The sequence below is a fragment of the Calliopsis andreniformis genome, unplaced genomic scaffold, assembly GCF_051401765.1.
Source record: "Calliopsis andreniformis isolate RMS-2024a unplaced genomic scaffold, iyCalAndr_principal scaffold0002, whole genome shotgun sequence".
Taxonomy (NCBI): domain Eukaryota; kingdom Metazoa; phylum Arthropoda; class Insecta; order Hymenoptera; family Andrenidae; genus Calliopsis; species Calliopsis andreniformis.
Genome location: NW_027480423.1, coordinates 18144357 through 18167863, shown reverse-complemented (window position 1 = coordinate 18167863; position 23507 = coordinate 18144357).

Genomic DNA, 23507 nt, shown 5'->3' with positions numbered 1-23507 from the left:
TAAGGCCCTAACTATTCGATCTGGTGGAGCAACGCCCTAGAGTGAAGCCTAGGTTGCCCAGAACGTAGAAATGACCATTACCTTAACACTGTTTGCAAATATACATTATAAACGATGGAAAAGCTGTTGTACTTGTATTGTAAGTTATGCTTCTGGCGTTGACTTCTTAGGCCCTAACTATTTGATCTGGTGGAGCACCGCCCTAGGGTGAAGCCTAGGTTGCCCGGTACGTAGAACATACCATCACCTTCACAATGGTTGCAATTATTTCCGTTATACGATGGAAAAACTGTTGCACCTTTATTGTATTTTATGCTTCTGGCGTTGACTTCTTAGGCCCTACCTACTCGATCTGGTGGAGCAACGTCCTAGAGTGAAGCCTATGTTGACCGGAACGTAGAAATGACCATAACTTTCACACTGGTTACCATTATTCGTTTTATACGATGGCAAAGCTGTTGTATTTATATTGTATTTTATGCTTCCGGCGTTAGCTTCTAAGGCCGTAGCTATCAGATGTCGAGCAGCAACGCCCTAGAGTGACGCGTAGGTTGCCAGGCACGTAGAAGTGACCATTACTTTCACAATGTTCGCAATCATTCATTTTATACGATGGAAAAACTGTTGTACTTATATTGTGTTTTATGCTTCGGGCGTTGACTTCTAAGGCCCTAACTATTCGGTTTGGTGGAGCAACGCCCTACAGTGAAGCCTAGGTTGCCCGGCACGTAGAAATGACCAGTACTTTCACACTGGTTACACTTATTCGTTTTATACGATGCAAAAGCTGTTATATTTATATTGCATATTATGCTTCTGGCATTGAATTCTAAGTCCCTAGCTATTCCATCTGGTGGAGCAACACCCTCGCGTGAAGTCGAGGTTGACCGGAACGTAGAAATGTCCATTACTTCCACACTGTTTGCAAATATACATTATATACGATGGAAAAGCTGTTGAATTTATATCGTATTTTATGCTTCTGGCGTTGACTTCTTAGGCCGTAACTATTCCATCTGGTGGAACATCGCTCTAGGGTGAAGCCTAGGTTGCGCGGAACGTAGAAATGACCAGTACTTTCACACTGGTTGCAGTTATTCGTTTTATACGATGGAAAATCTGTTCTATTTATTTTGCATTTTATGCTTCGGGCGATGACTTCTAAGGCCCTAACTATTTGACCTGGAGGAGCAACGCCTTAGAGTGAAGCCTAGGTTGCCCGGGAAGTAGAAATGACCATTACCTTAACACTGTTTGCAAATATACATTATAAACGATGGAAAAGCTGTTGTACTTGTATTGTAAGTTATGCTTCTGGCGTTGACTTCTTAGGCCCTAACTATTTGATCTGGTGGAGCACCGCCCTAGTGTGAAGCCTAGGCTGCCCGGTACGTAGAACATACCATCACCTTCACAACGGTTGCAATTATTTCCGTTATACGATGGAAAAACTGTTGCACCTTTATTGTATTTTATGCTTCTGGCGTTGACTTCTTAGGCCCTACCTGCTCGATCTGGTGGAGCAACGTCCTAGAGTGAAGCCTAGGTTGACCGGAACGTAGAAATGACCATAACTTTCACACTGGTTACCATTATTCGTCTTATACGATGGAAAAGCTGTTGTATTTGTATTGTATTTTATGCTTCCGGCGTTAACTTCTAAGGCCGTAGCTATCAGATGTGGAGCAGCAACGCCCTAGAGTGACACGCAGGTTGCCAGGCACGTAGAAATGACCATTACTTTCACAATGTTCGCAATCATTCATTTTATACGATGGAAAAACTGTTGTACTTATATTGTATTTTATGCTTCGGGCGTTGACTCCTAAGGCCCTAACTATTCGGTTTGGTGGAGCAACGCCCTACAGTGAAGCCTAGGTTGCCCGGCACGTAGATATGACCATAACCATCACACAGGTTGTAATTATTCGTTTTATACGATGGAAAGACTGTTGTATTTATTTTGTAGTTTATGCTTCTGGCGTTGACTCCTAAGGCACTAACTATTCCATCTGGTGGAACGACGGCCTAGGGTGAAGCCTAGGTTGCCCGGAACGTGGAAATGACCAGTACTTTCACACTGGTTGCAGTTATTCGTTTTATACAATGGAAAAACTGTTCTATTTATTTTGCATTTTATGCTTCGGACGTTGACTTCTAAGGCCCTAGCTATTCCATCTGATGGAGCAACACCCTAGCGTGAAGTCGAGGTTGACCGGAACGTAGAAATGTCCATTACTTCCACACTGTTTGCAATTATTCATTTTATACGATGGTAAAGTTGTTGTATTTATATTGTATTTTATCCTTCTGGCGTTGAATTCTAAGCCCCTAGCCATTCGATCTGGTGGAGCAACGCCCTAGAGTGAAGCCGAGGTTGACCGGAACGTAGAAATGACCATTACTTCCACACTGTTTGCAAATATACATTATATACGATGGAAAAGCTGTTGTACTTATATTGTAATTTATGCTTCTGGCGTTGACTTCATAGGCCGTAACTATTTGATCTGGTGGAGCACCGCCCTAGAGTGAAGCCTAGGTTTCGCGGAACGTAGAACATACCATTACCTTCACACTGGTTGCAATTATTCCTGTTATACGATGGAAAAACTGTTGCATCTTTATTGTATCTTATGCTTCTGGCGTTGGCTTCTAAGGCCCTAGATCTTCGATCTGGTGGAGCAACGCCTCAGAGTTAAGTCTAGGATGCCCGGAACGTAGAAATGACTATGACCTTCACACTGTTTGCAATTATTCATTTTATACGATGGAAAAGGTGTTGTATTTATATTGTATTGTATGCTTCTAGCGTTGACTTCTAAGGCCCTAACTATTCGATCTGGTGGAGCAACGCCCTAGAGTGAAGCCTAGGTTGCCCGGAACGTAGAAATGACCATTACCTTAACACTGTTTGCAAATATACATTATAAACGATGGAAAAGCTGTTGTACTTGTATTGTAAGTTATGCTTCTGGCGTTGACTTCTTAGGCCCTAACTATTTGATCTGGTGGAGCACCGCCCTAGGGTGAAGCCTAGGTTGCCCGGTACGTAGAACATACCATCACCTTCACAATGGTTGCAATTATTTCCGTTATACGATGGAAAAACTGTTGCACCTTTATTGTATTTTATGCTTCTGGCGTTGACTTCTTAGGCCCTACCTACTCGATCTGGTGGAGCAACGTCCTAGAGTGAAGCCTATGTTGACCGGAACGTAGAAATGACCATAACTTTCACACTGGTTACCATTATTCGTCTTATACGATTGAAAAGCTGTTGTATTTATATTGTATTTTATGCTTCCGGCGTTAACTTCTAAGGCCGTAGCTATCAGATGTGGAGCAGCAACGCCCTAGAGTGACACGCAGGTTGCCAGGCACGTAGAAATGACCATTACTTTCACAATATTCGCAATCATGCATTTTATACGATGGAAAAACTGTTGTACTTATATTGTATTTTATCCTTCTGGCGTTGAATTCAAAGCCCCTAGCTATTCGATCTGGTGGAGCAACGCCCTAGAGTGAAACCTAGGTTACCCGGAACGTAGAAATGACCAGTACTTTCACACTGGTTGCAGTTATCCGTTTTATACAATGGAAAAACTGTTCTATTTATTTTGCATTTTATGCTTCGGGCGTTGACTTCTAAGGCCCTAACTATTCGACTTGGTGGAGCAACGCCCTACAGTGAAGCCTAGATTGCCCGGAACGTAGATATGACCATAACCATCACACAGGTTGCAATTATTCGTTTTATACGATGGAAAGACTGTTGTATTTATTTTGTAGTTTATGCTTCTGGCGTTGACTTCTAAGGCCCTAACTATTCCATCTGGTGGAACGACGGCCTAGGGTGAAGCCTAGGTTGCCCGGAACGTGGAAATGACCAGTACTTTCACACTGGTTGCAGTTATTCGTCTTATACAATGGAAAAACTGTTCTATTTATTTTGCATTTTATGCTTCGGGCGTTGACTTCTATGGCCCTAGCTATTCCATCTGGTGGAGCAACACCCTAGCGAGAAGCCTAGGTTGCCCGGAACGTAGAAATGACTATTACTTCCACAGTGTTTGCAAATATACATTATATACGATGGAAAAGCTGTTGTACATATATTGTAATTTATGCTTCTGGCGTTAACTTCTTAGGCCGTAACTGTTTGATCTGGTAGAGCACCGCCCTAGGGAGATGCCTAGGTTGCCCGGAACGTAGAAATGACCATTACCTTCACACTGGTTGCAGTTATCCGTTTTATACAATGGAAAAACTGTTCTATTTATTTTGCATTTTATGCTTCGGGCGTTGACTTCTATGGCCCTAGCTATTCCATCTGGTGGAGCAACACCCTAGCGAGAAGCCTAGGTTGCCCGGAACGTAGAAATGACCATTACCTTCACACTGTTTGCAATTATTCATTTTATACGATGGCAAAGCTGTTGTATTTATATTGTATTTTATGCTTCCGGCGTTAACTTCTAAGGCCGTAGCTATCAGATGTGGAGCAGCAACGCCCTAGAGTGACACGTAGGTTGCCAGGCACGTAGAAATGACCATTACTTTCACAATGTTCGCAATCATTCATTTTATACGATGGAAAAACTGTTGTACTTATATTGTATTTTATGCTTCGGGCGTTGACTTCTAAGGCCCTAACTATTCGGTTTGGTGGAGCAACGCCCTACAGTGAAGCCTAGGTTGCCCAGAACGTAGAAATGACCATACCTTTCACACTGGTAGCAATTATTCATTTTATACGATGTAAAAGCTGTTGTATTTATATTGTATTTTATGCTTCTGGCGTTGACTTCTAAGGCCCTAACTATTCGATCTGGTGGAACAACGCCCTAGGGTGAAGCCTAGTTTGCCCGGAACGTAGAAATGACCATAACTTTCACACTGGTAGCAATTATTCGTTTTATACAATGGAAAAGCTGTTGTATTTTTATTGCATTTTATGCTTCTGGCGTTCACTTCTTAGGCCCTAACTATTCGATCTGGTGGAACAACGCCCTTGTGTGAAGCCAAGGTTGCCCGAAACGTAGAAATGACCATAACTATCACACTGGTTGCAATTATTCGTTTTATGCGATTGAAAAGCTGTTATATTTATATTGCATTTTATGCTTCAGGCATTGAATTCTAAGTCCCTAGCTATTCGATCTGGTGGAGCAACGCCCTAGAGTGAAGCCTAGGTTGCCCGGAACGTAGAAATGTCCATTGCTTTCACACTGTTTGCAAATACACATTATATACGATGGAAAAGCTGTTGTATTTATATGGCATTTTATGCTTCGGGTGTTGACTTCTATGGCCCTACCTATTCGATCTGGTGGAGCATCCCTCTACAGCGAAGCCTAGGTTGCCCAGAACGTAGAAATGACCATACCTTTCACACTGGTAGCAATTATTCATTTTATACGATGTAAAAGCTGTTGTATTTATATTGTATTTTATGCTTCCGGCGTTGACTTCTAAGGCCGTAGCGATTAGATGTGGTGGAGCAACGCCCTAGAGTGACGCCTAGGATGCCCGGAACGTAGAAATGACCATTACTTTCACAACGTTTGCAATTATTCATTTTATACGATGGAAAAACAGTTGTACTTATATTGTATTTTATCCTTCTGGCGCTGAATTCTAAGTCCCTAGCTATTCCCTCTGGTGGAGCAACGCCCTAGAGCGAATCCTAGGTTGCCCGGAACGTAGAAATGGCCATTACTTTCACACAGGATGCAATTATTCGTTTTATACGATGGAAAGACTGTTGTATTTATTTTGTAGTTTATGCTTCTGGCGTTGGCTTCTAAGGCCCTAGCTCTTCGATCTGGTGGAGCAACTCCTCAGAGTTAAGTCTGGGATGCCCGGAACGTAGAAATGACTATGACCTTCACACTGATTGCAATTATTCATTTTATACGATGGAAAAGGTGTTGTATTTATATTGTATTGTATGCTTCTAGCGTTGACTTCTAAGGCCCTAACTATTCGATCTGGTGGAGCAACGCCCTAGAGTGAAGCCTAGGTTGCCCGGAACGTAGAAATGACCATTACCTTAACACTGTTTGCAAATATACATTATATACGATGGAAAAGCTGTTGTACTTGTATTGTAAGTTATGCTTCTGGCGTTGACTTCTTAGGCCCTAACTATTTGATCTGGTGGAGCACCGCCCTAGGGTGAAGCCTAGGTTGCCCGGAACGTAGAACATACCATCACCTTCACAACGGTTGCAATTATTTCCGTTATACGATGGAAAAACTGTTGCACCTTTATTGTATTTTATGCTTCTGGCGTTGACTTCTTAGGCCCTACCTACTCGATCTGGTGGAGCAACGTCCTAGAGTGAAGCCTAGGTTGACCGGAACGTAGAAATGACCATAACTTTCACACTGGTTACCATTATTCGTTTTATACGATGGAAAAGCTGTTGTATTTATATCGTATTTTATGCTTCTGGCGTTGACTTCCTAGGCCCTAACTATTCCATCTGGTGGAACAACGCCCTAGGGTGAAGCCTAGGTTGCCCGGGACGTAGAAATGACCATAACTTTCACACTGGTTGCTATTACTCGTTCTGTACGATGGAAAAAGTGTTATATTTATATTGTATTTTATGCTTCTGGCGTTGACTTCTTAGGCCCTAACTCTTCGATCTGGTGGAGCAACGCCTCAGAGTTAAGCCTAGGATGCCCGAAACGTCGAAATGATCATTACTTTCGCACTGGTTGCAATTAGTCATGCTATACGATGGAAAAACTGTTGCATTTTTATTGTTTCTTATGCTTCTGGCGTTGACTTCTATGGCCCTACCTATTCGATCTGGTGGAGCGACGCCCTAGAGTGAAGCCTAGGTTGCTCGGAACGTAGAAATGACCATTACCTTCACACTGTTTGCAATTATTCATTTTATACGATGGCAAAGCTGTTGTATTTATATGGTATTTTATGCTTCGGGTGTTGACTTCTATGGCCCTACCTATTCGATCTGGTGGAGCATCACTCTACAGTGAAGCCTAGGTTGCCCAGAACGTAGAAATGACCATACCTTTCACACTGGTAGCAATTATTCATTTCATACGATGTAAAAGCTGTTGTATTTATATTGTATTTTATGCTTCTGGCGTTGACTTCTAAGGCCGTAGCGATTAGATGTGGAGGAGCAACGCCCTAGAGTGACGCCTAGGATGCCCGGAACGTAGAAATGACCATTACTTTCACAATGTTTGCAATTATTCATTTGATACGATGGAAAAACTGTTCTATTTATTTTGTATTTTATGCTTCCGGCGTTGAGTTCTAAGGCCCTAGCTATTCGATCTGGTCGGGCAACGCCTTAGAGTGAAGCCCAGGTTGCCCGGAACGTAGAAATGACCATAACTTCCACACTGGTTGCAATTATTCGTTTTATACGATGGAAAAGCTGTTGTATTTATATCGTATTTTATGCTTCTCGCGTTGACTTCTTAGGTCCTAACTATTCCATCTGGTGGAACAACGCCCTAGGGTGAAGCCTAGTTTGACCGGAACGTAGAAATGACCATAAGCTTCACACTGGTAGCAATTATTCGTTTTATACGATGGTAAAGCTGTTGTATATTTATTGCATTTTATGCCTCTGGCGTACACTTCTTAGGCCCTAACTATTCGATCTGGTGGAACAACGCCCTTGTGTGAAGCCAAGGTTGCCCGAAACGTAGAAATGACCATAACTATCACACTGGTTGCCATTATTCGTTTTATACGATTGAAAAGCTGTTATTTTTATATTGCATTTTATGCTTCAGGCATTGAATTCTAAGTCCCTAGCTATTCGATCTGGTGGAGCAACACCCTAGAGTGAAGCCTAGGTTGCCCGGAACGTAGAAATGTCCATTACTTTCACACTGTTTGTAAATACACATTATATACGATGGAAAAGCTGTTGTATTTATATGGTATTTTATGCTTCGGGTGTTGACTTCTATGGCCCTACCTATTCGATCTGGTGGAGTATCACTCTACAGTGAAGCCTAGTTTGCCCGGAACGTAGAAATGACCATAACTTTCACACTGGTAGCAATTATTCGTTTTATACGATGGAAAAGCTGTTGTATTTTTATTGCATTTTATGCTTCTGGCGTTCACTTCTTAGGCCCTAACTATTCCCTCTGGTGGAGCAACGCCCTAGAGCGCATCTTAGGTTGCCCGGAACGTAGAAATGACCATTACTTTCACACAGGATGCAATTATTCGTTTTATACGATGGAAAGACTGTTGTATTTATTTTGTAGTTTATGCTTCTGGCGTTGGCTTCTAAGGCCCTAGATCTTCGATCTGGTGGAGCAACGCCTCAGAGTTAAGTCTAGGATGCCCGGAACGTAGAAATGACTATGACCTTCACACTGTTAGCAATTATTCATTTTATACGATGGAAAAGGTGTTGTATTTATATTGTATTGTATGTTTCTAGCGTTGACTTCTAAGGCCCTAACTATTCGATCTGGTGGAGCAACGCCCTAGAGTGAAGCCTAGGTTGCCCGGAACGTAGAAATGACCATTACCTTAACACAGTTTGCAAATATACATTATAAACGATGGAAAAGCTGTTGTACTTGTATTGTAAGTTATGCTTCTGGCGTTGACTTCTTAGGCCCTAACTATTCGATCTGGTGGAGCACCGCCCTAGGGTGAAGCCTAGGTTGCCCCGTACGTAGAACATACCATCACCTTCACAATGGTTGCAATTATTTCCGTTATACGATGGAAAAACTGTTGCACCTTTATTGTATTTTATGCTTCTGGCGTTGACTTCTTAGGCCCTACCTACTCGATCTGGTGGAGCAACGTCCTAGAGTGAAGCCTAGGTTGACCGGAACGTAGAAATGACCATAACTTTCACACTGGTTACCATTATTCGTCTTATACGATGGAAAAGCTGTTGTATTTATATTGTATTTTATGCTTCCGGCGTTAACTTGTAAGGCCGTAGCTATCAGATGTGGAGCAGCAACGCCCTAGAGTGACACGCAGGTTGCCAGGCACGTAGAAATGACCATTACTTTCACAATGTTCGCAATCAATCATTTTATACGATGGAAAAACTGTTGTACTTATATTGTATTTTATCCTTCTGGCGTTGAATTCTAAGCCCCTAGCTATTCGATCTGGTGGAGCAACGCCCTAGAGTGAAACCTAGGTTACCCGGAACGTAGAAATGACCAGTACTTTCACACTGGTTGCAGTTATCCGTTTTATACAATGGAAAAACTGTTCTATTTATTTTGCATTTTATGCTTCGGGCGTTGACTTCTATGGCCCTAGCCATTCCATCTGGTGGAGCAACACCGTAGCGAGAAGCCTAGGTTTCCCGGAACGTAGAAATGACTATTACTTCCACACTGTTTGCAAATATACATTATATACGATGGAAAAGCTGTTGTATTTTTATTGCATTTTATGCTTCTGGTGTTCACTTCTTAGGACCTAACTATTCGATCTGGTGGAACAACGCCCTTGTGTGAAGCCAAGGTTGCCCGAAACGTAGAAATGACCATAACTATCACACTGGTTGCAATTATTCGTTTTATACGATTGAAAAGCTGTTATATTTATATTGCATTTTATGCTTCAGGCATTGAATTCTAAGTCCCTAGCTATTCGATCTGGTGGAGCAACGCCCTAGAGTGAAGCCTAGGTTGCCCGGAACGTAGAAATGTCCATTGCTTTCACACTGTTTGCAAATTCACATTATATACGATGGAAAAGCTGTTGTATTTATATGGTATTTTATGCTTCGGGTGTTGACTTCTATGGCCCTACCTATTCGATCTGGTGGAGCATCACTCTACAGTGAAGCCTAGGTTGCCCAGAACGTAGAAATGACCATACCTTCCACACTGGTAGCAATTATTCATTATATACGATGGAAAAGCTGTTGTACATATATTGTAATTTATGCTTCTGGCGTTAACTTCTTAGGCCGTAACTATTTGATCTGGTAGAGCACCGCCCTAGAGTGAAGCCCAGGTTGACCGGAACGTAGAAATGACAATAACTTTCACACTGGTTACCATTATTCGTTTTATACGATGGCAAAGCTGTTGTATTTATATTGTATTTTATGCTTCCGGCGTTAGCTTCTAAGGCCGTAGCTATCAGATGTCGAGCAGCAACGCCCTAGAGTGACGCGTAGGTTGCCAGGCACGTAGAAGTGACCATTACTTTCACAATGTTCGCAATCATTCATTTTATACGATGGAAAAACTGTTGTACTTATATTGTATTTTATGCTTCGGGCGTTGACTTCTAAGGCCCTAACTATTCGACTTGGTGGAGCAACGCCCTACAGTGAAGCCTAGATTGCCCGGAAGGTAGATATGACCATAACCATCACACAGGTTGCAATTATTCGTTTTATACGATGGAAAGACTGTTGTATTTATTTTGTAGTTTATGCTTCTGGCGTTGACTTCTAAGGCCCTAACTATTCCATCTGGTGGAACGACGGCCTAGGGTGAAGCCTAGGTTGCCCGGAACGTGGAAATGACCAGTACTTTCACACTGGTTGCAGTTATTCGTTTTATACAATGGAACAACTGTTCTATTTATTTTGCATTTTATGCTTCGGGCGTTGACTTCTATGGCCCTAGCTATTCCATCTGGTGGAGCAACACCCTAGCGAGAAGCCTAGGTTGCCCGGAACGTAGAAATGACTATTACTTCCACACTGTTTGCAAATATACATTATATACGATGGAAAAGCTGTTGTACATATATTGTAATTTATGCTTCTGGCGTTAACTTCTTAGGCCGTAACTGTTTGATCTGGTAGAGCACCGCCCTAGGGAGATGCCTAGGTTGCCCGGAACGTAGAAATGACCATTACCTTCACACTGGTTGCAGTTATCCGTTTTATACAATGGAAAAACTGTTCTATTTATTTTGCATTTTATGCTTCGGGCGTTGACTTCTATGGCCCTAGCTATTCCATCTGGTGGAGCAACACCCTAGCGAGAAGCCTAGGTTGCCCGGAACGTAGAAATGACCATTACCTTCACACTGTTTGCAATTATTCATTTTATACGATGTAAAAGCTGTTGTATTTATATTGTATTTTATGCTTCCGGCGTTGACTTCTAAGGCCGTAGCGATTAGATGTGGTGGAGCAACGCCCTAGAGTGACGCCTAGGATGCCCGGAACGTAGAAATGACCATTACCTTCACAATGTTCGCAATCATTCATTTTATACGATGGAAAAACTGTTGTACTTATATTGTATTTTATGCTTCGGGCGTTGACTTCTAAGGCCCTAACTATTCGGTTTGGTGGAGCAACGCCCTACAGTGAAGCCTAGGTTGCCCGGAACGTAGAAATGGCCATTACTTTCACACAGGATGCAATTATTCGTTTTATACGATGGAAAGACTGTTGTATTTATTTTGTAGTTTATGCTTCTGGCGTTGGCTTCTAAGGCCCTAACTATTCGATCTGGTGGAGCAACGCCCTAGAGTGAAGCCTAGGTTGCCCGGAACGTAGAAATGACCATTACCTTAACACTGTTTGCAAATATACATTATATACGATGGAAAAGCTGTTGTACTTGTGTTGTAAGTTATGCTTCTGGCGTTGACTTCTTAGGCCCTAACTATTTGATCTGGTGGAGCACCGCCCTAGGGTGAAGCCTAGGTTGCCCGGAACGTAGAACATACCATCACCTTCACAACGGTTGCAATTATTTCCGTTATACGATGGAAAAACTGTTGCACCTTTATTGTATTTTATGCTTCTGGCGTTGACTTCTTAGGCCCTACCTACTCGATCTGGTGGAGCAACGTCCTAGAGTGAAGCCTAGGTTGACCGGAACGTAGAAATGACCATAACTTTCACACTGGTTACCATTATTCGTTTTATACGATGGAAAAGCTGTTGTATTTATATCGTATTTTATGCTTCCGGCGTTAACTTGTAAGGCCGTAGCTATCAGATGTGGAGCAGCAACGCCCTAGAGTGACACGCAGGTTGCCAGGCACGTAGAAATGACCATTACTTTCACAATGTTCGCAATCATTCATTTTATACGATGGAAAAACTGTTGTACTTATATTGTATTTTATCCTTCTGGCGTTGAATTCTAAGCCCCTAGCTATTCGATCTGGTGGAGCAACGCCCTAGAGTGAAACCTAGGTTACCCGGAACGTAGAAATGACCAGTACTTTCACACTGGTTGCAGTTATCCGTTTTATACAATGGAAAAACTGTTCTATTTATTTTGCATTTTATGCTTCGGGCGTTGACTTCTATGGCCCTAGCCATTCCATCTGGTGGAGCAACACCGTAGCGAGAAGCCTAGGTTTCCCGGAACGTAGAAATGACTATTACTTCCACACTGTTTGCAAATATACATTATATACGATGGAAAAGCTGTTGTATTTTTATTGCATTTTATGCTTCTGGCGTTCACTTCTTAGGACCTAACTATTCGATCTGGTGGAACAACGCCCTTGTGTGAAGCCAAGGTTGCCCGAAACGTAGAAATGACCATAACTATCACACTGGTTGCAATTATTCGTTTTATACGATTGAAAAGCTGTTATATTTATATTGCATTTTATGCTTCAGGCATTGAATTCTAAGTCCCTAGCTATTCGATCTGGTGGAGCAACGCCCTAGAGTGAAGCCGAGGTTGACCGGAACGTAGAAATGACCATTACTTCCACACTGTTTGCAAATATACATTATATACGATGGAAAAGCTGTTGCACTTATACTGTAATTTATGCTTCTGTCGTTGACTTCTTAGGCCGTAACTATTTGATCTGTTGGAGCACCGCCCTAGAGTGAAGCCTAGGTTTCGCGGAGCGTAGAACATACCATTACCTTCACACTGGTTGCAATTATTCCTGTTATACGATGGAAAAACTGTTGCATCTTTATTGTATTTTATGCTTCTGGCGTTGACTTCTAAGGCCCTAACTATTCGATCTGGTGGAGCAACGCCCTAGAGTGAGGCCTAGGTTGACCGGGTCGTAGAAATGACCATAACTTTCACACTTGTTACCATTATTCGTTTTATACGATGGAAAAGCTGTTATATTTATATTGTATTTTATGCTTCTGGCGTTGACTTCTTAGGCCCTAACTCTTCGATCTGGTGGAGCAACGCCTCAGAGTTAAGCCTAGGATGCCCGAAACGTCGAAATGATCATTACTTTCGCACTGGTTGCAATTAGTCATGCTATACGATGGAAAAACTGTTGCATTTTTATTGTATCTTATGCTTCTGGCGTTGACTTCTATGGCCCTACCTATTCGCTCTGGTGGAGCAAGGCCCTAGAGTGAAGCCTAGGTTGCTCGGAACGTAGAAATGACCATTACCTTCACACTGTTTGCAATTATTCATTTTATACGATGGCAAAGCTGTTGTATTTATATTGTATTTTATGCTTCCGGCGTTAACTTCTAAGGCCGTAGCTATCAGATGTGGAGCAGCAACGCCCTAGAGTGACACGTAGGTTGCCAGGCGCGTAGAAATGACCATTACTTTCACAATGTTCGCAATCATACATTTTATACGATGGAAAAACTGTTGTACTTATATTGTATTTTATGCTTCGGGCGTTGACTTCTAAGGCCCCAACTATTCGGTTTGGTGGAGCAACGCCCTACAGTGAAGCGTAGGTTGCCCGGCACGTAGAAATGACCAGTACTTTCACACTGTTTACAGTTATTCGTTTTATACAATGGAAAAACTGTTCTATTTACTTTGCATTTTATGCTTCTGGCAATGAATTCTAAGTCCCTATCTATTCCAATTAGTGGATCAACACCCTAGAGTGCAGCCTAGGTTGCCCGCAACGTAGAAATGACCATTACATTCACACTGTTTGCAATTATTCATTTTATACGATGGTAAAGTTGTTGTATTTATATTGTATTTTATCCTTCTGGCGTTGAATTCTAAGCCCCTAGCTATTCGATCTGGTGGAGCAACGCCCTAGAGTGAAGCCGAGGTTGACCGGAACGTAGAAATGACCATTACTTCCACACTGTTTGCGAATATACATTATATACGATGGAAAAGCTGTTGTATTTATATTGTAATTTATGCTTCTGGCGTTGACTTCTTAGGCCGTAACTATTTGATCTGGTGGAGCACCGCCCTAGAGTGAAGCCTAGGTTGCCCGGAACGTAGAACATACCATTACCTTCACACTGGTTGCAATTATTCCTGTTATACGATGGAAAAACTGTTGCACCTTTATTGTATTTTATGCTTCTGGCGTTGACTTCATAGGCCCTAACTATTCGACCTGGTGCAGCAACGTCCTAGAGTGAAGCCTAGGTTGACCGGATCGTAGAAATGACCACAACTTTCACACTGGTTACCATTATTCGTTTTATACGATGGAAAAGCTGTTATATTTATATTTCATTTTATGCTTCTGGCATTGAATTCTAAGTCCCTAGCTATTCCATCTGGTGGAGCAACACCCTCGCGTGAAGCCTAGGTTGCCCGGAACGTAGAAATGTCCATTAGTTCCGCACTGTTTGCAAATATACCTTACATACGATGGGAAAGCTGTTGTACTTATATTGTAATTTATGCTTCTGGCGTTGTCTTCTTAGGCCCTAACTATTTGATCTGGTGGAGCAACGCCCTAGAGTGAAGCCTAGGCTGACCGGAACGTGGAAATGACCAGTACTTTCACACTGGTTGCAGTTATTCGTTTTATACTATTAAAAAACTGTTCTATTTATTTTGCATTTTATGCTTCGGGCGTTGACTTCTAAGGCCCTAGCTATTCCATCTGGTTGAGCAACACCCTAGCGTGAAGCCGAGGTTGACCGGAACGTAGAAATGACCATTACTACCACACTGTTTGCAAATATACATTATATACGATGGAAAAGCTGTTGTACTTGTATTGTAATTTATGCTTCAGGCGTTGACTTCTTAGGCCGTAACTGTTTGATCTGGTGGAGCACCGCCCTAGAGTGAAGCCTAGGTTGCCCGGAACGTAGAACATACCATTACCTTCACACTGGTTGCAATTATTCCTGTTATACGATGGAAAAACTGTTGCACCTTTATTGTATTTTATGCTTCTGGCGTTGACTTCATAGGCCCTAACTATTCGATCTGGTGGAGCAACGTCCTAGAGTGAAGCCTAGGTTGACCGGGTCGTAGAAATGACCGCAACTTTCACACTGGTTACCATTATTCGTTTTATACGATGGAAAAGCTGTTGTATTTATATTGTATTTTATGCTTCCGGCGTTAGCTTCTAAGGCCGTAGCTATCAGATGTCGAGCAGCAACGCCCTAGAGTGACGCGTAGGTTGCCAGGCACGTAGAAGTGACCATTACTTTCACAATGTTCGCAATCATTCATTTTATACGATGGAAAAACTGTTGTACTTATATTGTATTTTATGCTTCGGGCGTAGACTTCTAAGGCCCTAACTATTCGATTTGGTGGAGCAACGCCCTACAGTGAAGCCTAGATTGCCCGGAAGGTGGATATGACCATAACCATCACACAGGTTGCAATTATCCGTTTTATACGATGGAAAGACTGTTGTATTTATTTTGTAGTTTATGCTTCTGGCGTTGACTTCTAAGGCCCTAACTATTCCATCTGGTGGAACGACGGCCTAGGGTGAAGCCTAGGTTGCCCGGAACGTGGAAATGACCAGTACCTTCACACTGGTTGCAGTTATTCGTTTTATACAATGGAAAAACTGTTCTATTTATTTTGCATTTTATGCTTCGGGCGTTGACTTCTAATGCCCTAGCTATTCCATCTGGTGGAGCAACACCCTAGCCTGAAGTCGAGGTTGACCGGAACGTAGAAATGTCCATTACTTCCACACTGTTTGCAAATATACATTATATACGATGGAAAAGCTGTTGTACTTATATTGTAATTTATGCTTCTGGCGTTCACTTCTTAGGCCGTAACTATTTGAACTGGTGGAGCACCGCCCTAGAGCGAAGCCTAGGTTTCGCGGAACGTAGAACATAGCATTACCTTCACACTGGTTCCAATTATTCCTGTTATACGATGGAAAAACTGTTGCACCTTTATTGTATTTTATGCTTCTGGCGTTGACTTCATAGGCCCTAACTATTCGACCTGGTGCAGCAACGTCCTAGAGTGAAGCCTAGGTTGACCGGATCGTAGAAATGACCACAACTTTCACACTGGTTACCATTATTCGTTTTATACGATGGAAAAGCTGTTATATTTATATTTCATTTTATGCTTCTGGCATTGAATTCTAAGTCCCTAGCTATTCCATCTGGTGGAGCAACACCCTCGCGTGAAGCCTAGGTTGCCCGGAACGTAGAAATGTCCATTAGTTCCGCACTGTTTGCAAATATACCTTACATACGATGGGAAAGCTGTTGTACTTATATTGTAATTTATGCTTCTGGCGTTGTCTTCTTAGGCCCTAACTATTTGATCTGGTGGAGCAACGCCCTAGAGTGAAGCCTAGGTTGACCGGAACGTGGAAATGACCAGTACTTTCACACTGGTTGCAGTTATTCGTTTTATACTATTAAAAAACTGTTCTATTTATTTTGCATTTTATGCTTCGGGCGTTGACTTCTAAGGCCCTAGCTATTCCATCTGGTTGAGCAACACCCTAGCGTGAAGCCGAGGTTGACCGGAACGTAGAAATGACCATTACTACCACACTGTTTGCAAATATACATTATATACGATGGAAAAGCTGTTGTACTTGTATTGTAATTTATGCTTCAGGCGTTGACTTCTTAGGCCGTAACTGTTTGATCTGGTGGAGCACCGCCCTAGAGTGAAGCCTAGGTTGCCCGGAACGTAGAACATACCATTACCTTCACACTGGTTGCAATTATTCCTGTTATACGATGGAAAAACTGTTGCACCTTTATTGTATTTTATGCTTCTGGCGTTGACTTCATAGGCCCTAACTATTCGATCTGGTGGAGCAACGTCCTAGAGTGAAGCCTAGGTTGACCGGGTCGTAGAAATGACCGCAACTTTCACACTGGTTACCATTATTCGTTTTATACGATGGAAAAGCTGTTGTATTTATATTGTATTTTATGCTTCCGGCGTTAGCTTCTAAGGCCGTAGCTATCAGATGTCGAGCAGCAACGCCCTAGAGTGACGCGTAGGTTGCCAGGCACGTAGAAGTGACCATTACTTTCACAATGTTCGCAATCATTCATTTTATACGATGGAAAAACTGTTGTACTTATATTGTATTTTATGCTTCGGGCGTAGACTTCTAAGGCCCTAACTATTCGATTTGGTGGAGCAACGCCCTACAGTGAAGCCTAGATTGCCCGGAAGGTGGATATGACCATAACCATCACACAGGTTGCAATTATCCGTTTTATACGATGGAAAGACTGTTGTATTTATTTTGTAGTTTATGCTTCTGGCGTTGACTTCTAAGGCCCTAACTATTCCATCTGGTGGAACGACGGCCTAGGGTGAAGCCTAGGTTGCCCGGAACGTGGAAATGACCAGTACCTTCACACTGGTTGCAGTTATTCGTTTTATACAATGGAAAAACTGTTCTATTTATTTTGCATTTTATGCTTCGGGCGTTGACTTCTAAGGCCCTAGCTATTCCATCTGGTGGAGCAACACCCTAGCCTGAAGTCGAGGTTGACCGGAACGTAGAAATGTCCATTACTTCCACACTGTTTGCAAATATACATTATATACGATGGAAAAGCTGTTGTACTTATATTGTAATTTATGCTTCTGGCGTTCACTTCTTAGGCCGTAACTATTTGAACTGGTGGAGCACCGCCCTAGAGCGAAGCCTAGGTTTCGCGGAACGTAGAACATAGCATTACCTTCACACTGGTTCCAATTATTCCTGTTATACGATGGAAAAACTGTTGCACCTTTATTGTATTTTATGCTTCTGGCGTTGACTTCATAGGCCCTAACTATTCGACCTGGTGCAGCAACGTCCTAGAGTGAAGCCTAGGTTGACCGGATCGTAGAAATGACCACAACTTTCACACTGGTTACCATTATTCGTTTTATACGATGGAAAAGCTGTTATATTTATATTTCATTTTATGCTTCTGGCATTGAATTCTAAGTCCCTAGCTATTCCATCTGGTGGAGCAACACCCTCGCGTGAAGCCTAGGTTGCCCGGAACGTAGAAATGTCCATTAGTTCCGCACTGTTTGCAAATATACCTTACATACGATGGGAAAGCTGTTGTACTTATATTGTAATTTATGCTTCTGGCGTTGTCTTCTTAGGCCCTAACTATTTGATCTGGTGGAGCAACGCCCTAGAGTGAAGCCTAGGTTGACCGGAACGTGGAAATGACCAGTACTTTCACACTGGTTGCAGTTATTCGTTTTATACTATTAAAAAACTGTTCTATTTATTTTGCATTTTATGCTTCGGGCGTTGACTTCTAAGGCCCTAGCTATTCCATCTGGTTGAGCAACACCCTAGCGTGAAGCCGAGGTTGACCGGAACGTAGAAATGACCATTACTACCACACTGTTTGCAAATATACATTATATACGATGGAAAAGCTGTTGTACTTGTATTGTAATTTATGCTTCAGGCGTTGACTTCTTAGGCCGTAACTGTTTGATCTGGTGGAGCACCGCCCTAGAGTGAAGCCTAGGTTGCCCGGAACGTAGAACATACCATTACCTTCACACTGGTTGCAATTATTCCTGTTATACGATGGAAAAACTGTTGCACCTTTATTGTATTTTATGCTTCTGGCGTTGACTTCATAGGCCCTAACTATTCGATCTGGTGGAGCAACGTCCTAGAGTGAAGCCTAGGTTGACCGGGTCGTAGAAATGACCGCAACTTTCACACTGGTTACCATTATTCGTTTTATACGATGGAAAAGCTGTTGTATTTATATTGTATTTTATGCTTCCGGCGTTAGCTTCTAAGGCCGTAGCTATCAGATGTCGAGCAGCAACGCCCTAGAGTGACGCGTAGGTTGCCAGGCACGTAGAAGTGACCATTACTTTCACAATGTTCGCAATCATTCATTTTATACGATGGAAAAACTGTTGTACTTATATTGTATTTTATGCTTCGGGCGTAGACTTCTAAGGCCCTAACTATTCGATTTGGTGGAGCAACGCCCTACAGTGAAGCCTAGATTGCCCGGAAGGTGGATATGACCATAACCATCACACAGGTTGCAATTATCCGTTTTATACGATGGAAAGACTGTTGTATTTATTTTGTAGTTTATGCTTCTGGCGTTGACTTCTAAGGCCCTAACTATTCCATCTGGTGGAACGACGGCCTAGGGTGAAGCCTAGGTTGCCCGGAACGTGGAAATGACCAGTACCTTCACACTGGTTGCACTTATTCGTTTTATACAATGGAAAAACTGTTCTATTTATTTTGCATTTTATGCTTCGGGCGTTGACTTCTAAGGCCCTAGCTATTCCATCTGGTGGAGCAACACCCTAGCCTGAAGTCGAGGTTGACCGGAACGTAGAAATGTCCATTACTTCCACACTGTTTGCAAATATACATTATATACGATGGAAAAGCTGTTGTACTTATATTGTAATTTATGCTTCTGGCGTTGACTTCTTAGGCCGTAACTATTTGATCTGGTGGAGCACCGCCCTAGAGCGAAGCCTAGGTTTCGCGGAACGTAGAACGTAGCATTACCTTCACACTGGTTGCAATTATTCCTGTTATACGATGGAAAAACTGTTGCATCTTTATTGTATTTTATGCTTCTGGCGTAGACTTCTAAGGCCCTAACTATTCGATCTGGTGGAGCAACGCCCTAGAGCGAGGCCTACGTTGACCGGGTCGTAGAAATGACCACAACTTTCACACTGGTTACCATTATTCGTTTTATACGATGGAAAAGCTGTTGAATTTATATCGTATTTTATGCTTCTGGCGTTGACTTCTTAGGCCCTAACTATTCCATCTGGTGGAACATCGCCCTAGGGTGAAGCCTAGGTTGCGCGGAACGTAGAAATGACCAGTACTTTCACACTGGTTGCAGTTATTCGTTTTATACGATGGAAAAACTGTTCTATTTATTTTGCATTTTATGCTTCGGGCGTTGACTTCTAAGGCCCTAACTATTTGACCTGGAGGAGCAACGCCTTAGAGTGAAGCCTAGGTTGCCCGGGAAGTAGAAATGACCATAACTTTCACACAGGTTGCTATTATTCGTTTTATACGATGGAAAAGTTGTTATATTTATATTTCATTTTATGCTTCTGGCATTGGATTCTAAGTCCCTAGCAATTCCATCTGGTGGGGCAACACCCTAGAGTGAAGCCTAGGTTGCCAGGAACGTAGAAGTGTCCATTACTTCCACACTGTTTGCAAATATACATTATATACGATGGAAAAGCTGTTGTACTTATATTGTATTTTATGCTTCCGGCGTTAGCTTCTAAGGCCCTAACTATTCGATCTGGTGGAGCAACGCCCTAGAGTGAAGCCTAGGTTGCTCGGAACGTAGAAATGACCATTACCTTCACACTGTTTGCTATTATTCATTTTATACGATTGCAAAGCTGTTGTATTTATATTGTATTTTATGCTTCCGGCGTTAGCTTCTAAGGCCGTAGCTGTCAGATGTGGAGCAGCAACTCCCTAGAGTGACGCGTAGGTTGCCAGGCACGTAGAAATGACTATTACTTTCACAATGTTCGCAATCATTCATTTTATACGATGGAAAAACTGTTGTACTTATATTGTATTTTATGCTTCGGGCGTTGGCTTCTAAGGCCCTAACTATTCGATTTGGTGGAGCAACGCCCTACAGTGAAGCCTAGATTGCCTGGAACGTAGATATGTCCATAACCATCACACAGGTTGCAATTATTCGTTTTATACGATGGAAAGACTGTTGTATTTATTTTGTAGTTTATGCTTCGGGCGTTGACTTCTAAGGCCCTAGCAGTTCCATCTGGTGGAGCAACACCCTAGCGTGAAGCCTAGGTTGCCCGGAACGTAGAAATGACCATTACTTCCACACTGTTTGCAAATATACATTATATACGATGGAAAAGCTGTTGTACTTATATTGTAATTTATGCTTCTGGCGTTGACTTCTTAGGCCCTACCTACTCGATCTGGTGGAGCAACGTCCTAGAGTGAAGCCTAGGTTGACCGGAACGTAGAAATGACCATAACTTTCACACTGGTTACCATTATTCGTTTTATACGATGGAAAAGCTGTTGTATTTATATCGTATTTTATGCTTCTGGCGTTGACTTCCTAGGCCCTAACTATTCCATCTGGTGGAACAACGCCCTAGGGTGAAGCCTAGGTTGCCCGGGACGTAGAAATGACCATACCTTTCACACTGGTAGCAATTATTCATTTCATACGATGTAAAAGCTGTTGTATTTATATTGTATTTTATGCTTCGGGTGTTGACTTCTATGGCCCTACCTATTCGATCTGGTGGAGCATCACTCTACAGTGAAGCCTAGGTTGCCCAGAACGTAGAAATGACCATACCTTTCACACTGGTAGCAATTATTCATTTCATACGATGTAAAAGCTGTTGTATTTATATTGTATTTTATGCTTCTGGCGTTGACTTCTAAGGCCGTAGCGATTAGATGTGGTGGAGCAACGCCCTAGAGTGACGCCTAGGATGCCCGGAACGTAGAAAAGACCATTACTTTCACAATGTTTGCAATTATTCATTTGATACGATGGAAAAACTGTTCTATTTATTTTGTATTTTATGCTTCCGGCGTTGAGTTCTAAGGCCCTAGCTATTCGATCTGGTCGGGCAACGCCTTAGAGTGAAGCCCAGGTTGCCCGGAACGTAGAAATGACCATAACTTCCACACTGGTTGCAATTATTCGTTTTATACGATGGAAAAGCTGTTGTATTTATATCGTATTTTATGCTTCTCGCGTTGACTTCTTAGGCCCTAACTATTCCATCGAGTGGAACAACGCCCTAGGGTGAAGCCTAGTTTGACCGGAACGTAGAAATGACCATAACTTTCACACTGGTAGCAATTATTCGTTTTATACGATGGTAAAGCTGTTGTATTTATATCGTATTTTATGCTTCTCGCGTTGACTTCTTAGGCCCTAACTATTCCATCGAGTGGAACAACGCCCTAGGGTGAAGCCTAGTTTGACCGGAACGTAGAAATGACCATAACTTTCACACTGGTAGCAATTATTCGTTTTATACGATGGTAAAGCTGTTGTATTTTTATTGCATTTTATGCCTCTGGCGTACACTTCTTAGGCCCTAACTATTCGATCTGGTGGAACAACGCCCTTGTGTGAAGCCAAGGTTGCCCGAAACGTTGAAATGACCATAACTATCACACTGGTTGCCATTATTCGTTTTATACGATTGAAAAGCTGTTATTTTTATATTGCATTTTATGCTTCAGGCATTGAATTCTAAGTCCCTAGCTATTCGATCTGGTGGAGCAACACCCTAGAGTGAAGCCTAGGTTGCCCGGAACGTAGAAATGTCCATTACTTTCACACTGTTTGTAAATACACATTATATACGATGGAAAAGCTGTTGTATTTATATGGTATTTTATGCTTCGGGTGTTGACTTCTATGGCCCTACCTATTCGATCTGGTGGAGTATCACTCTACAGTGAAGCCTAGTTTGCCCGGAACGTAGAAATGACCATAACTTTCACACTGGTAGCAATTATTCGTTTTATACGATGGAAAAGCTGTTGTATTTTTATTGCATTTTATGCTTCTGGCGTTCACTTCTTAGGCCCTAACTATTCCCTCTGGTGGAGCAACGCCCTAGAGCGCATCTTAGGTTGCCCGGAACGTAGAAATGACCATTACTTTCACACAGGATGCAATTATTCGTTTTATACGATGGAAAGACTGTTGTATTTATTTTGTAGTTTATGCTTCTGGCGTTGGCTTCTAAGGCCCTAGATCTTCGATCTGGTGGAGCAACGCCTCAGAGTTAAGTCTAGGATGCCCGGAACGTAGAAATGACTATGACCTTCACACTGTTAGCAATTATTCATTTTATACGATGGAAAAGGTGTTGTATTTATATTGTATTGTATGCTTCTAGCGTTGACTTCTAAGGCCCTAACTATTCGATCTGGTGGAGCAACGCCCTAGAGTGAAGCCTAGGTTGCCCGGAACGTAGAAATGACCATTACCTTAACACTGTTTGCAAATATACATTATAAACGATGGAAAAGCTGTTGTACTTGTATTGTAAGTTATGCTTCTGGCGTTGACTTCTTAGGCCCTAACTATTCGATCTGGTGGAGCACCGCCCTAGGGTGAAGCCTAGGTTGCCCCGTACGTAGAACATACCATCACCTTCACAATGGTTGCAATTATTTCCGTTATACGATGGAAAAACTGTTGCACCTTTATTGCATTTTATGCTTCTGGCGTTGACTTCTTAGGCCCTACCTACTCGATCTGGTGGAGCAACGTCCTAGAGTGAAGCCTAGGTTGACCGGAACGTAGAAATGACCATAACTTTCACACTGGTTACCATTA